At 41.6% G+C, this 15000-nt stretch overlaps 1 protein-coding gene across 2 annotated transcripts in view; it reads right to left on the reverse strand.

The window, feature by feature from the left end:
• LOC143301637 (oxysterol-binding protein-related protein 8-like) overlaps window positions 1–15000 on the reverse strand; it is a 132633-nt gene that overhangs the window by 110897 nt on the left and 6736 nt on the right. The window lies entirely within an intron of this gene.

Consider the following 15000-nt stretch of genomic DNA (forward strand, 5'->3'; position numbering starts at 1 on the left):
AATTAACTGGCGAAAAAGCTGGGGAAAACAGAACAGAATGTAGGTGTGGGGGAAATGAGAAAAGTAAAGGTGTGTGTGTGTGTGTGTGTGTGTGTGTGTGTGTGTTGTGTGTGTGTGTGTGTGTGTGTGAGAGTGTGTATATGTGCGTGTATGTCTTTGATAGAAAATGGGAAAGAGGTGAAAGAGAAAGTGCGGAGGTGTGAATGCGACATGAATGTAATTGTGTGTGTGTGTGCGCGCGCGCGTGCGTGTGTTGACAATGTGATTTTATTCCAGCGGACACACAGCTACACAAACTGGTACGAACACCAAGGCATCCGTCTCACTTTCAACTGAGCGTCATTCAAATTCACGTACAGGATCACGGCGATCAGAACAAACAGTCCGAAGCGGTCAACAATCACTCCTCCGCCTCCCTCCTCTGCTTAGCTACTATCAGGGTCAACGTCAACGTCAACACTCACCCCCTGGTATTTGTGGTAATACGGCCCACGGTGGAGAACCATCCGAGTATAGGCAAAGCAGGAGAGAAGGTGGATCAGGGTAGGGGCGGGAGCAGGGGTGGAGGTGGTTGGGGTGTGGAGGTGTGGTGTAACGTATCCAACACTGCTTTGGCATCACCAGTGGACATTTACCTGACCTAGGGCAGAAGTTCTGGTTGGATAAATGTGGAGCCCTACCAGCTTGCCGTGCTTTAGCCCTAGAGGGCGACAACAACATTAATGGTGAAAGGGGATGATGGTGCTGGGCTGGGTGGGTGAGGGGAGGGGGCGGGGTGGGGGGGGTGATGGTGCAGGGGTGGGTGGGTGAGGGGAAGGGCGGTGGGAGGGCAGCGAGAATGCCAGGATTTATGTTGGGACTCTAACCTCCCTAGTATGGTTCATTGCCTGCCTGTGGCTCTGTACGCAACCCCTGGCCTTAACTGGAAGAGAACACACACACACACACACACACACACAAAACAGAAACAGAAACAAAATTTGTGCTGACATCAAATGCCAAAAAGACTGTCTCGCCACACGGGATAATTATGTTAATGACAAGTGCTGGTGTTGATAGCATGGGATTTTGATAATTAACCTCACTCTCTTGTTTGTTACACACACACACACTGTAATGAGCTTTCAAAGAAGAATAATACATATATATATATCTTTTTTTAATTTAAAGTTGGGATTAATTCAGAATAGCTCTTCCCTACATCTTTTTTTTTTCTTCTGTGGGCCGAACACGGATTTTTTTCTTCTTTTTCTTCCAAATCTAAGAGTGCGACTCATTTCACTAATAAATCTGAAGGAGTGGACAGAACAGTATCAATACTTCCACACCTATCCCCAAACTCAATGCCGCTTCCCTCTCACCACCTCCTAAAAAGCACTGTCACATGGGCCGATTAACCTAAGCTTCCCTCACCCCCTGCCGCATTCCCAAAAGTTTCTGTGTAGAAATCAGACGATTGTTTACGCTGGATCGATTCCACAGGGCGGGTATTTGCCAAATGATGCATCGCTGAAAACCGTTATGCCGTCTGAACACATCTGCTGACTCAGCACTAGAACTGCTATTCAAACTTGAGTGCATCAGTGCCCATCTCAATTACTCAGCATATCAGCTCATTCCGTGCGTGCGTGCGTGTGTGTGTCTGCGTGTGCGCGCGTATGTGTGTGTTTGTGTGTCAGTGTGTTCGTGTGTCTGTGACTGCGCGCGTGCGTGAACAAAAGTATTGATTTGACAGTCCACCCTAGTCTTGCAATCGATCATCCAACAGCACTATACTAAGGGTCCTCTCGTCGAGATTGAATCTTGTGGAAAAAATGAATTTTCAATTATCAAACGTAGCAGATAGCCAGCAGCAATAACGCACCAATTCACATCCCAATGATTTATAGATCTCTCTTCTTCGGCAACTCAAAGCCGGTTCAGGGAAAAACCCATCTGCAGGGAGTGTGAAATAACCAAGGGTAATGCTTGTTTACAAGTGTCATTATATGTAATTGTGTGTGTGTGTGTGCGCGCGCGCGCGCGCGCGTGTGTGTGTGTGTGTGTGTGTGTGTGTGTGTGTGTGTGTGTGTGTGTGTGAGTGAAATATTTGAAACGTAATATTTTTATCAGGCTTGTGTGTGTGTGTGTGTGTGTGTGTGTGTGTGTGTGTGTGTGTGTGTGTGTGTGTTCGTGAATGCGTGCACGCGCGGGGTAGAAACCCCCTCCCCTCCCCCCCCCCCACCCCCCAGCCTTCTTTCTACTCTCCCTTTTCCACACATGAGTAAAAGGACTCGTTCCACCACGATGCGAATCGTGCATGACCTGCCTGTTGTTGCTTTCAAAGTCACCGACTGCTCTTCCTCCTCAAAACGAGAAAGACTCCAGAGAAAGAAAAAAAAAGCTATTCGTCATCGTCATTATCATCATCTCATCACGGTTACCATCATCGATCTGTTGATTACATGTGGCCTCGGGATCGCAAAGAAAACAAACAAAAAATAATAACAGTAATAATGATAATAAAATCAAAAACAAAAAAAAAGAAAGAAAGACAAGGGAGGATTGACCAATGCCCCGTACACAAAGAAATCCGAAGCAACGTGTGGCAGCAGAGCTGCACCCACAGGATTCCAACGGATGAAAGGAGGGCAGTCCAGCGGGGCGGAAAGGGGGAAATGGCCGTGGGGTCGGGGGGAGGGGGGGGGGGAGGCGCAATCAATAAGCTAAACCTATGAAGCTCATGATCACTCTCTGTCATGGAGGCAGGGCGTGGGGGAGATGGAGGGGTGAGGTGGGGGGTAGGAGGAGATCTGGGGGGCATGGGGGGGGGGGGGAGGGGACGGGGAGATGTGCACGTGACGCACGGTGCTGCTCACAAGAGAAAGGACCCAAGTCTGGCCAGCGCTCTGATCCTCCCCAACAGAAAGAGACAGAGAGAGAATGAGAGGGAAAGATGGGGAAAGAGAGATAGATAGACAGACAGACAGACAGAGACAGAGAGGGAATGTCCGACTGTCTGACAAACATGGAGTCGATGATTACCAGTTGAAAATTCCAGGGGATGGCTATCAAAGGCACGCGAGCGTGCGTGTATGTCTCTGCGCACGCGCGCGTGTAGGCGGGTGTCCAGCTCTGTGCGTCTGTCAATGAAAAAGAATCTTGGGGACTGGCAATCCATGACCCCCCCACCCCCCCCCCCCCCCCCCGACTCCCCACCACACCCCTCCCCTCCCCTCCCCCCAAGGCATTTGTTAACAAAGCAGTCAAGATACTTTTGACCTGTTTTTGCATTAAAACCATCACCAATTCAAATAATCCAAACCAACTCTAATGAAGCAAATTTGCCATTATTTTCATACTTAATTATCGTCTTTGCACATCATTCACTTTTTCGAGTGCGCTGTTCTCTGTGTTAATTAAAATTGTAATCTAATCTCGCCGGTATGGTCTACTCAGCTGTCTCGAGCTCTGATTCCTCGTAACAAGATTTAGCTATTTCCATCCCTAATTCTGTCTCTGCATCACGCGGTTTTTAGCTATCCCGTATATAACTGAATGAAAGAAGTCGCGTTACGGAGAAATAAAAGCGCCTGTGGCTTGTTTCTCTCGGGACAAAGCTGTCTTTGTATGGGTCATTGTTGGCTGTAGAATATACTTAATGTTTATCCCATCAACAATTACATCTTCAACATAATTCATTAGAATGCCAAGGAGTCCGTTTCCTTCATGTGACTTCGTAACGCTTAAGACTGGCGGAAAGTGCATCCTGTCAGTGAACGTTAGAACTATGGCAATGAATCCAAACCTGTAGCCAACGCATTTCTTCAGCATCAAAAAGACGACCATCAGAATTTATCAGAATTTTCATTGCATTATTAGAATTTAGATTCGTGCAAAATATGTTTTTCGCAATTTTACAAAATGTACGCCTATTGACGAAATTAATTTACCATATATATCCTTATAGCGGATGAAGAATACGTGGACAAACACGAGCATGAAATCGATAACAAGTGTTTCGTAAGTCGTCTTTTGTGTAAGCCTCATACCACCAAACTGTGGCACTCCCGGCACGATGGAGCTAATTACTCGATAATTGCAACATCCCTTTTATCTTGCCTATGGTTCTGGCAACGCATGTGTGTGCGCGCGCGCACATGTGTGTGTGTGTGTGTGTGTGTGTGTGTGTGTGTGTGTGCTTGCACGGACGCCTTTTATAATTGGTATTTTTACCGGTGTTAATACTGTTGCTGCTCTTGCTTGTGTTTGTTTCCTTGTGTAGAACTTTCGAATAATGTTGTTAACGGACAAGGAAGTTGCCCAATACGACGACTCGAACAAAAAGTGTTTATCTCTGGAGTCATATGACCACCGCCCCCCCGTACACTGCCCCCCTCCTTCCCATCTCTCTCTATCACTCTCTCTCTCTCTGTATTCCAAATTTTGTTTATTTGTTTTCAGACAGTTTGCTTTCACAAATTGTTTCTTGGGTTATCATTTTTCTTTTTTGAATGCTTTTTTTTTTTTTTTTTTTTTATAGTTTTTATTCATTATCATTAATTAGCTTTTCATTTTTACACTATTATTATTGTTGTTGTTCACTGGGTCATGTCAGTCGTGTTTTGTTGACAAGAATAAAATTTTCTTTGACTAAAAAACATAATGTTGCATGACGAAAAAGGTATTGAAACTGCAGTCTTCAAATTGTCATGGCTGCATGCTGACTTTTAGAAAAAAAAATTTTATTTTTTTTTTTATTGCTGTCACGGCATATGGTTCGCTCATGAACATGTCGTGTGTTGAAGGCACGCCACGCCACGCACATGGCGTTTATTGATTTTTAAAAAACAAAAGAAAAAAAACTGATGGGAAGAAGAGGAAGGCAGTAAAAGTGGAAGAGGATCCACTACAAGGGTTTGGAGGTATATGTAGTGTAAAAGAAACTCTTTAGCTTTGTATGTAAACAAAATGCATAAAATTTCTGTTCTCTAAACAACCAGTCAGCTTCAAGATTGTTTGTTCTCTCTCTCTCTCTCTCTCTCTCTCACAAAACTCTTGAATGTCCAATGAACATGCACATACAACGTTGTTAAAGGGATACTAAAAACAACAACAACAATAAAAAAAGTATCTTACAAATTCATGTTTACAATATAAAAAAACAACAACAGAAAACACATTTGCCAATTAGGAAAGAAAAATCCACCACCTTCACTGTCTTACAGACTTATCTGATGCATCACTGTGGTAATAAAACAGTATGTACTGTGAATCAAAAACAAATGTGCAATAATACACACAGCAATAACAATACATTTTACTTCATTGTCTTCTTCCCTTTTCTTAAAAAATAACAACCACAACAAAAAATAATTACAGTTTAGAAATATATTTTTAAGGACACCGCCCCTTAGATGATTTCTCCATTTTTTTCTGAAAACACTTCATTTGACGTGATTACTGCATTGATTAACAAGCCTTATTGGTTGTTTACATGTTTAACCCAGCCAGTTTAGATGTGTGGACATTTTCAACCTCAGATAATTTGAATATCTATAAATGAATATTATTGTTCGCTGACAACTTGATAGGTCTTTCTGACTGACAGGGTTTCAAGCACAACAAGGATTGTATTGCTGTTTCTTTTCCACCTGCCCCACCTCCCCTCCCACCCCCCTCATTCTTCTCTCATTCCCACCTCCTCTTTTCTTTACTCCCCAATACATGCATTTCTCTCTTCTTTTTCTTCTTTTTTGCATGGTGTTTGCTTCCTTTCATGTGCTCAAATGTCACACAGCCTTAAATCAAGTGTTTTTGAAAAGTCCGGGCCTGGTAGGTTTTTATTCTTTTCTTTTCTTTATATATATATATATATATATATATATATATATATATACATCAGGCAGCTCCAGACACCCTGTTTTCTGATTTATAAACGTTTTCAGCCCACTCATGCAACGCTTCTCCGCCCTTTCTGCTCCTCCAAGAATGCAACGTATTTGGCTCAAGAGAGCTGCATAAGTGCTCAAACACAGTCATTAATTTGAAGTGCTCGTCTTGTCTTTGCCAACTCCCCTCCCCTTCCCCTGGCCCCTCCTCCTCCGCCCCATCCCCCTTCACTCTACAGCCAAAGTATCATCACATCACAGTCACTCCCCTTCAATGTGCAACCTCCGGCTCAACAGCTTTTTAACTTTGCGAATGGTTGATGGCAAATACTTTGGATCATTGGTCCCTGCTGGATTGGGTTCTGTTCCTCTCTCTCTTTCTCTCTTTCCCTCTCTTTCTCCCTCTTTCTCCCTCCACGCCTCTCTCAAAAGTTCTCATTGTGTGTGTGTGTGTGTGTGTGTGTGTGTGTGTGTGTGTGTTTCAGAGAGAAAGAAAGAGCGAGATAAAGAGAGTGTGTGTGCATGCAGTTTACAGTTAAAGTATGCAATGCACTATCCTCATATCTTCCTTCATTCTTTTTAAATAAGCATTAGTGACAGCAGCTATCAGATATGCATTAATACAGCCTCAGTTATGTGTGTGCGCGCTCACACGCACATGTGTGTGTGTGTGTGTGATATCTATTCATTTATGTAACTCTGTGTGAGTGTGTGTGTGTGTGTGTGTGTGTGTGTGTGTGTGTGTGTGTGTGTGTGTGTGTGTGTGCAAATTATAAGTGATGTGAGCTACGTCAGTGTCTCAAAGTGTACTCACGATAGTCACAGCGTAAAAGAAGTTCCTTTTTTTTTAAGCAGGCATTCCCCTCGAATTTCTGTCTCGGTTATACACACATAGTTTCTTCACAAACTTCACATAACTTTTCTGGGTTTTTTTGTGTGTGAAGAATTAGCGTACCGAACAGGACATCACTTTCGGTATCTATTATGCACATATGAATAAGCACAGCACATGGTATCGTCACCAAATACTGCCAACGTGAAAAGCAGGTGTGGGGGGGGTATATTATGCTCTCCAGTTCGGTTCAACCTTTCCACGGCACGCTTTCACACATTGCAAGGAAAGGTCGTACGTGTATGTATTTATAATGCAACAACTGCACGATATTGTCAAAATGCCAGAATGAGCGGGGCCACTTTTCTGGAGGGGACAGTGTACACACACAAACACACTAACTGCTCCGACAGTTTGCACAACACACAGGCCCGCTTTATTGCTTCGAGAACCACGCCCGCTTACGTTGGCCAGCCTGAATCAACAGCGGCTCCCTTTTTTAAATGCGTAACACAACGTGCACACAACACGATCGACAGGTCTTCACCCCTTGTGGTGCCCGAATCTTGTCGCATAAAAATAGTATGCGGGCTAACGTTGTTAGGAACGGTGGGGTCGGCAGCGAAAGTACCGATAGGCGTGCACGCCAGACATCCCAACGTAGCATAAAATACGCCCGTACGTAATAAAGTGGTGACACACAGTATGACTGGACATGAATGTTATACGTCACAATGATATGTCTGCATAAAACGATCGGCTGACGCGAAAAGTCAGTCAACCGTGATGTTAACAAGTGCGTTTGACCAAGAGTTGTCTACTTGATGTTGCTGACAAAGAACACCATGGCTGATCATGAAAGCGATAATGATGATCATGATCATGATGGCTGACGGTGGTGCAGCGGTCAGTGTGGAAGCAGTGGGGTGGGTTGGTTTTCATTCACTGCTGAATTAAGCTGTTACATGTATCAGCAGCGTTTCTTGATTCAGTCATCGGTGGTAAACAGATAGTTTGGTTGACTGATTTTATTTCATTTAGTTTTCCTAAATTTTGATTTCTTTTGTTAAAAGGCCTTGTGGAAATGGTGCTTATGGGTTTGTTACAATGGCCTGGCAAAACAAACAACAAAACAACAACAAGCAAACACACACACACACACACACACACACAAGAAAAGAATTTAAAAAAAGCAAAAAACACTAGCTGATCATCAATATGTTGATATTTCCCAGACCTGTATGTGCTTGTTATGCTAAATGTGTGTGTATGTGTGTGTGTGAATAAAAGTGTGTGCTAATAAAAGTGTGTGTACTAGTAATTGTGCACGTGTTTGTACATAAGTGTAATCAAAATGTGTGTATTAAGCATGCAAACATATGTGCATGTATGTGTGTTTGCATATATTAGCTGCCTTCACTGTGGACACCAGGGTGTCCATCTGACAAACAGGAAAAAGAATATAATCATATACATGGTGGGCTATCATTTCTATGCATATGATTTATATCAGTCTGTGTGTGCTCTCACTCATGACATAAGCTCATACATACATCATAATGCGTGTGTACGTGTCTGCATGATTGAAAACTGCATTTCGTGATGTGGCATGACAGCATTAAATCATTGATTGAGAACTTTCTCTTTCAGATGACTGGTTACTTCTCCTTAACTCTGTCTCAGTAACCAAGCCCATCTTCTGCAGCCAACGTCAATCGACTTGTATGCTTTCAGGTTGAGAAATGTCAAAGCAACACTGTACAATCATTTATTTACATTCCTTTTTTGCACCGTTTCTTGTCGAGAATGTTTCAATGATTAAATCAAACTCATCAAAAGTGGGAGATTCATGAATGAAAAGCAATGGAAGGGACAACTTGTGCTTTTGTCACATTGTCATTGTGTGAGTGTGAATGTATGAGATTGTGAGTAAATGTCTGTGTGTCTGAGAGCACATACATTCATGTATGTGTTTGTCAGACTAGACTGTGTGCACGAATAAATCAAAATGTGTAATGTGTAAACATGTATTAATAATTAATGTATCTGAGTTTGAATGTGTGTGTGTGTGTGTGTGTGTGTGTGTGTGTGTGTGTGTGTGTGTGTGTGTGTGTGTGTGTGTGTGACCCTGTATGACTCTGTGTGTGTGGGTGTGTGTGACCCTGTATGACTCTGTGTGTGTGTGTGTGTGTGTGTGTGTGCGAGTGTGAAAAAGAGACAGAGAGACTGAGACAGAGAGAGAGAGTGCAGCATTATGTTTGTTATTATACAAGTATGAAGGGGAATAAAAATTAATTGTTACAATATTACACATGTTCATGTGCACACAAATTACAAAGTTACTGCACATTGTGATATCTATAGAAATAAATTTTGCCATTAATAAATCCTTGTTAATATGCATGATGCATTTAATACAGAGACATGTTGGACAGATCCACGGAAGGACTGCTTACACAACAGACTTTGAAGTTGCCTTGTATGTACAGTATATTTTCTATTTCACAATTGGTAAGACTTTCACGGTTTTGCGGAAAGCACCATATTTTTGGACAGATCTATAAGAATATATATGCATCCACAAACAAGACAGACATGTAGCCATCTATCTTTATAAACACAAAACTCTCTCTCTCTCCCTCTCTCTCTCTCTCTCACGCACACACACACACACAGACAGACACACACACACACACACACACACACACACACACACACACACACACACAGAGGCAGTCTTGCATTTCATAACCCATCTCCACCAGCTGCCAAAAAGTCTTGTCAAGCCTGCTTGACAAGTACTGTTGATGTTCCACACACCACTGAAGAGTCATGCTTAAGTTTTTAACACTGGGTGTAAAGTTTACAACTCATAAGGTTGTGCAACAAGTGTGATGAAAATGACTTACTGACAGAACCATTCTCTTCCAACTACAAATGCAGGATAATATATGTAGCCAAGTGCACAGCTAGCTACCATTACGGCTTTACAGCACAAGCTGCCCTTCAATGACTCACGCATAATGCGTGACGCCATTCCAAATTTGAATGCAAAGCGCCTTTTGCTCCAAACATTTGAGGCAAAAACGATACTGAGAGACAGCTTCAGGAAAGCACAGCGCCAACGACTGGACATCGTGATGGAAGATGAAAAGGACGGCATCCATGAGCTGGGCAGAGCGGCACAGGTCACAATCTTCAGACTGTGAACGGGACAATGTCAGCTCCTCTCCCACCTCTACCGTCTGAAGATATCAAATACTGACAAGTGCCCTTGTGGCACAGGCCCACAGAACCCCTCCCATATCCTGCAGACCTGCCCCACCTTTGATGCTCTGAGACGCCAGGCATGGCCCAGCCCAGTAGAGCTCCAAGAGAAACTGTGGGGACCGGTGGAGTCCCTGCGAAGGACCGCGGACTTCGCTGTCTTGACTGGACTGAAAATCTAGCGTGGCCATGGAAGACGGAAGAAGAAAAAGCTCCAAATATTAATTAAATCAAGTCTCTGTATCATTCACTGCCATATTATATCTGTTGTGCTTACACACACACATTTAAATCAGTTAGAAGCATATTTGATTTTAGTTTAATCGTTCATCAGTGTAAAGAATTCAACTGACACTAAGATTCCGTCATTTTGTTCTTTCCGTCACATATAACGCTGCAATCTTCTCAATTCTATGTGTGATTGCTTATCGTACCCTACAACCATACTATTATTGTGTTTCGATGAGAATAGATCAGGCACTTAGAAGATACAGAACCGATTTTCACTGTCAACACTGAACGACATTCACTGGACAACTAGCATTGCTTGATGGCTTTGGCTGAGTTGAAAACTGTGTTTCTGACACACCATATTTAATCAAATATCTCTTTTGTCAGATCAATAAACTACAAGTATTATATACTGGCATAATTGTTGCAATTCCATCTTTAAATTTATGCCATTTGTGTTTGCCTATGTTAAACTGATTAAATGCAGTTTGTAATTTTCAGCAATGATCTCATTAAAAACTGATCAATCCAGGTGACTTAAAGATTGCAAATTCATCTTAAAATAATCAACACTTCGTTTTATACTCATCAGAAAGGTGGTGTTGAGCTCTTTGTTTTGCAACCAATCCAACATAAATCGGTTCAGGAATCATTTAGAAATCTATCACTGAACACCTGACAAACACAGATTATTCAAATATCTAGCCCAATATTCGCAATAAGGTCGATTTGCTCGCAGCCATTGAGTGTGATCGTTGCAGTTCACGTAACTCGCATAAATAGGTGAAGCATGTGACCAGTGGTCACTTTCACACCTGATCCTCCTTGTGGCTTTAGCCTGCTCTCTCTCTCTCTCTCTCTCTCTCTCACTGTATCACACTCAGTGTGTGTCGCCCCAAAGGCCAGCATTGCACATCCTCGCTGTAGTACTTTGTGTCAAATGTGTTGACTTGAAAATTGTATTCTTCGACACAATACTTGTGATCATATGAGTATGCTGATATTGTCTTATGTCAATTTACTTGTTTCAATTATTGCTTTGACATGTAGTCACAGCTCAGCTATGACCGATCTAGAAAATCACCATGTCGTCATATGCTTGTAGCAGTATTCCATTTCATTCTTTTCAATGTCACAGTCAGTGACGTTTCTGCCCACTGACAGTTTATTTGACTGTTTTAGAACTTTAGGAATGACGTATTCTGGTCACACTGATGAAGGTTAAGCGTTACTTATCCCACTTTCAGCGGAGGAGATTGAAATGTTAAACACATGCTATGTTTACTGTGTTTATGTTTGACGCAACTGGATAACTTGCGTGAGTCCATTGCTAGCTGAATCCACTTCGTTAAGCCATGACAGTTCTTCCAATCATTGTACTGAACACTGACTATTAATTGGTTTCTCAGTTTGCAAGTGTTGAATATCAAAGCCACAGATTCTATTACCTTTTCTATTATTCATGTATTTTTAATTTTAAACATGCTGGTATCAGTTGTACAGCTACAGTGTTTCACTGACTCTCAGTACCATAGCTTCACAGTTACAGTGTGCTTCTCCAGTATAATGGGTGTGTAGTATTCTGTTGTGATGATTACAAGATAGGTTTGATTAATATCAGTTAATGGTTAAAACCATCTGGTATGTACCACAATCTTTTAATTGTAATTTAGCCATCATACTCTCTCCTATATGGCTTACTCCAATAATTGAGTCACTCTGACACAGAATGAGCTTTACTTAAATCTGTGCTGTCAGTGTACTTTCACTAAATCAGCTTAGCTTTAACCACTTTATCTACACTACTTAAATGTCTTAGACATGTCATTTGCTGTCAAGTGTTTGGTTTTCACATGTGCATTATCTATGTTATGTTGTTGCCTACTCCATCCCAAGTGATAGTATTTCCATTGTAATATATGATATGCTTACTATCCACTTGCATTCCTGATATGTTATACTTCCTTTCTTTATCTCCTTACAAGTACTGTAAAATAAAACCATAGAAAAACCCTTTTGTGACTGGCCTCTACATGTCTCTGGCCCATGCGCAGATCTTTTCTATCCTTTTATCTTCATACTACTGAATTCAGTAAAAATCTAAATTCTTTTGTACCGTCCCCTTTTTATATATCACTCAGTTTACAACATGGCTACAAAAGTCCCCTTTTTATATATCACTCAGTTTACAACATGGCTACAAAAGTCCCCTTTTTATATATCACTCAGTTTACAACATGGCTACAAAAGTGGGTCACTGACAGGATAAAGATCCCAGGATATTGATCCACACAACATAGATCCAAAGTATTCTTTTTAATGTTTTAATCCTCTTATCCAAAATTTATTCATTGCTAAAGTAAATCCCCTTACCACTAAGTCGTTAACATATAATTACATTTCAGTCTGACAAAACCATCTCCTTTTGAGTACAAATGCTGGATACTTTGATTACATTTCTATATTCTGTCCCCAAACACATGTATAGACAGACCTTATCTGTAAGTATACAATTATATATATGCATGTGCGCATGTGCGCACACACACACACACACACACGCATGTACTTTCAACAATGAACATAGGAACAACAGCTGGTGTCTGAGCACTTGCATAACCCTCGTATCAACATCCACAGAAACTGCACTCCAACAACATTCATTGACACTGGACCCCAGTCCTCTGCACAGTTATCGAGCATGCACTGATTAGTCCAGCAGACAATGGGCTCATTAAAAGCAGTTGCAGACTGGTCAGACTAATTAGAAGTCCCAGGCAGGCGATACACTTCCCTTATTTCCTGCAGGCTTCCTTTGTCTTGTGCAGTCTACAGGACTGGCCCCCACAACCCCTCCATCCTCCTGGGTGTCTGAGCTCTCATTCTCTCCCTGTCCCCAAGTGTCCAACTCCCCCCCCCCCCCCTTTCCCCAGCCCTCCCTCCCACCCCCCTCCCCCTCTTTTTCTAAGTCTGACTCTCTCTTTCTCTTCATTACTTTACTGAGTAGAGGTATCATTATCAGTATGGCAGGACTGTCCTGTAGCAACATGCAACAGTGTGTCTGAGCAAACTATGGACTTTTTCTTCAAACAAAAACACAAAAACAAAAAACACAAAAAATTCTGGCTTTAAGGCATGGGCAAACAAATGTCTCATTGGGTGTGGTTCATTCCAAGCACACACACACAAACACACAGCAAAACATTCCTGTTGCAACTGTCAAAAACTGCCACAGTGTGTTGTGAAATTCTCCATGGAAATATTTCATTCAGACTATACAAGTTATATGCAGTACAACATCTACAATAACTGTGAAAGAAACATGATACATAATACTGAAATATGTCTATGGGCATTGTTTCTTTACTTTTCTAGTAAATCTGAAAAAGAAAAGAAAGGGAAAAAAAGTGCTCCAGAATCTGCAAATACTACTGTCAGTACAAAGCATTTTGCTGAGGAAGGACAACTGGCTGCAAAAATTAGAATTTTTATTGATATTTTATGAAGTATACAAACTACAATTCAACAGGCTTTCATTTATGTTTGAAATACAAGTATTGCCAAGCTATTGCTTCCCGTTCTTTCACACCATTAAATGCCTGTTTCCAGACTTTAAATTGAACAGCATAGCAACTAAGATGCCAGAATGCTAGTTCACTGAGCAATGATATCAACTCAATAGTATTGAAGACAAAGAAAAGTATCAACAAAAGAAAAAAATTGGATAACTGGAATCTTGGCAACATAAAAGAGAGATCTATCATTATATGATCAATACTCCACAGAAAATCAAACCTTATGTTGTTATGAGGACTGTACATGTACATCATGATCTTTTGAACTCCCACCAGACAAAGCAGAATTTTCCACAGAATGTATTGGAAAGCCATCATGAGTACAGTAGACAGGTGCTGAACGACCTGCCCATATGTCCAGTACAACCTGTCTATCTTAATGAAAATTTCAAATCCAATGCCTTGGGCATTCCCATTGCCCGCATCACATGTAATATCTATAGATCTTCCATCTTGATCTGTAGAACACGCAATGCATTCATGTCCGTTTCCGTGCAGACATGTCCATATAATATAATCATAATGAATATAAAGAATCACACACACACACACACACACACACACACACACACACACATATGACACTGATCCAAGCACTCCTCATGAAACGGGTAATGCAGGGTGCTAATAACCAGAGCATAACTAAATCACATAATATACATATATATATATATATCTTTTATTACCATTCTTCAAATCAAAGTCTGATATCAATACACAGATGCAGGAGTTCAAACTGAAGTGATGTCAAGAATTTCTGCACATGCACTGGGGCAACAGTTCAGTGGCAATCTTCTTAATATAGAAAAATATAGTGAACTGTTGAGTAAAGGATGGAGCAATCTCATTCACTCTGTGAACTTGCTAAGTTATCCGAATTTTCACCTGAAGGCACAATGCAGATTTAGTATTCAGGTCTCACCCTCTCTTCCTCCCCTCTAACCATCTCTGTCTCTCTCTCACAGTCTTAGTCACACACACACACACACACACACACCCCTGCAACCACACATATACAAACACACACACACACACTCACACAGAAACATGCACACATGCATCATTATATATATATATGTTGCATCCACACACAATCACAGTGACCAAGTTAGAATTGACAAAGGGTCAAAGTGAATGACAGTGACCATCACCTGATCAAAGCATGCAGGGTTCATGAAGGAGGCCTTTACTCACACATCATGCTGCTCTCTCTCACAGGTCTATA

The sequence above is a fragment of the Babylonia areolata genome, chromosome 27 (assembly GCF_041734735.1).
Source record: "Babylonia areolata isolate BAREFJ2019XMU chromosome 27, ASM4173473v1, whole genome shotgun sequence".
Classification (NCBI taxonomy): Eukaryota; Metazoa; Mollusca; class Gastropoda; order Neogastropoda; family Buccinidae; genus Babylonia; species Babylonia areolata.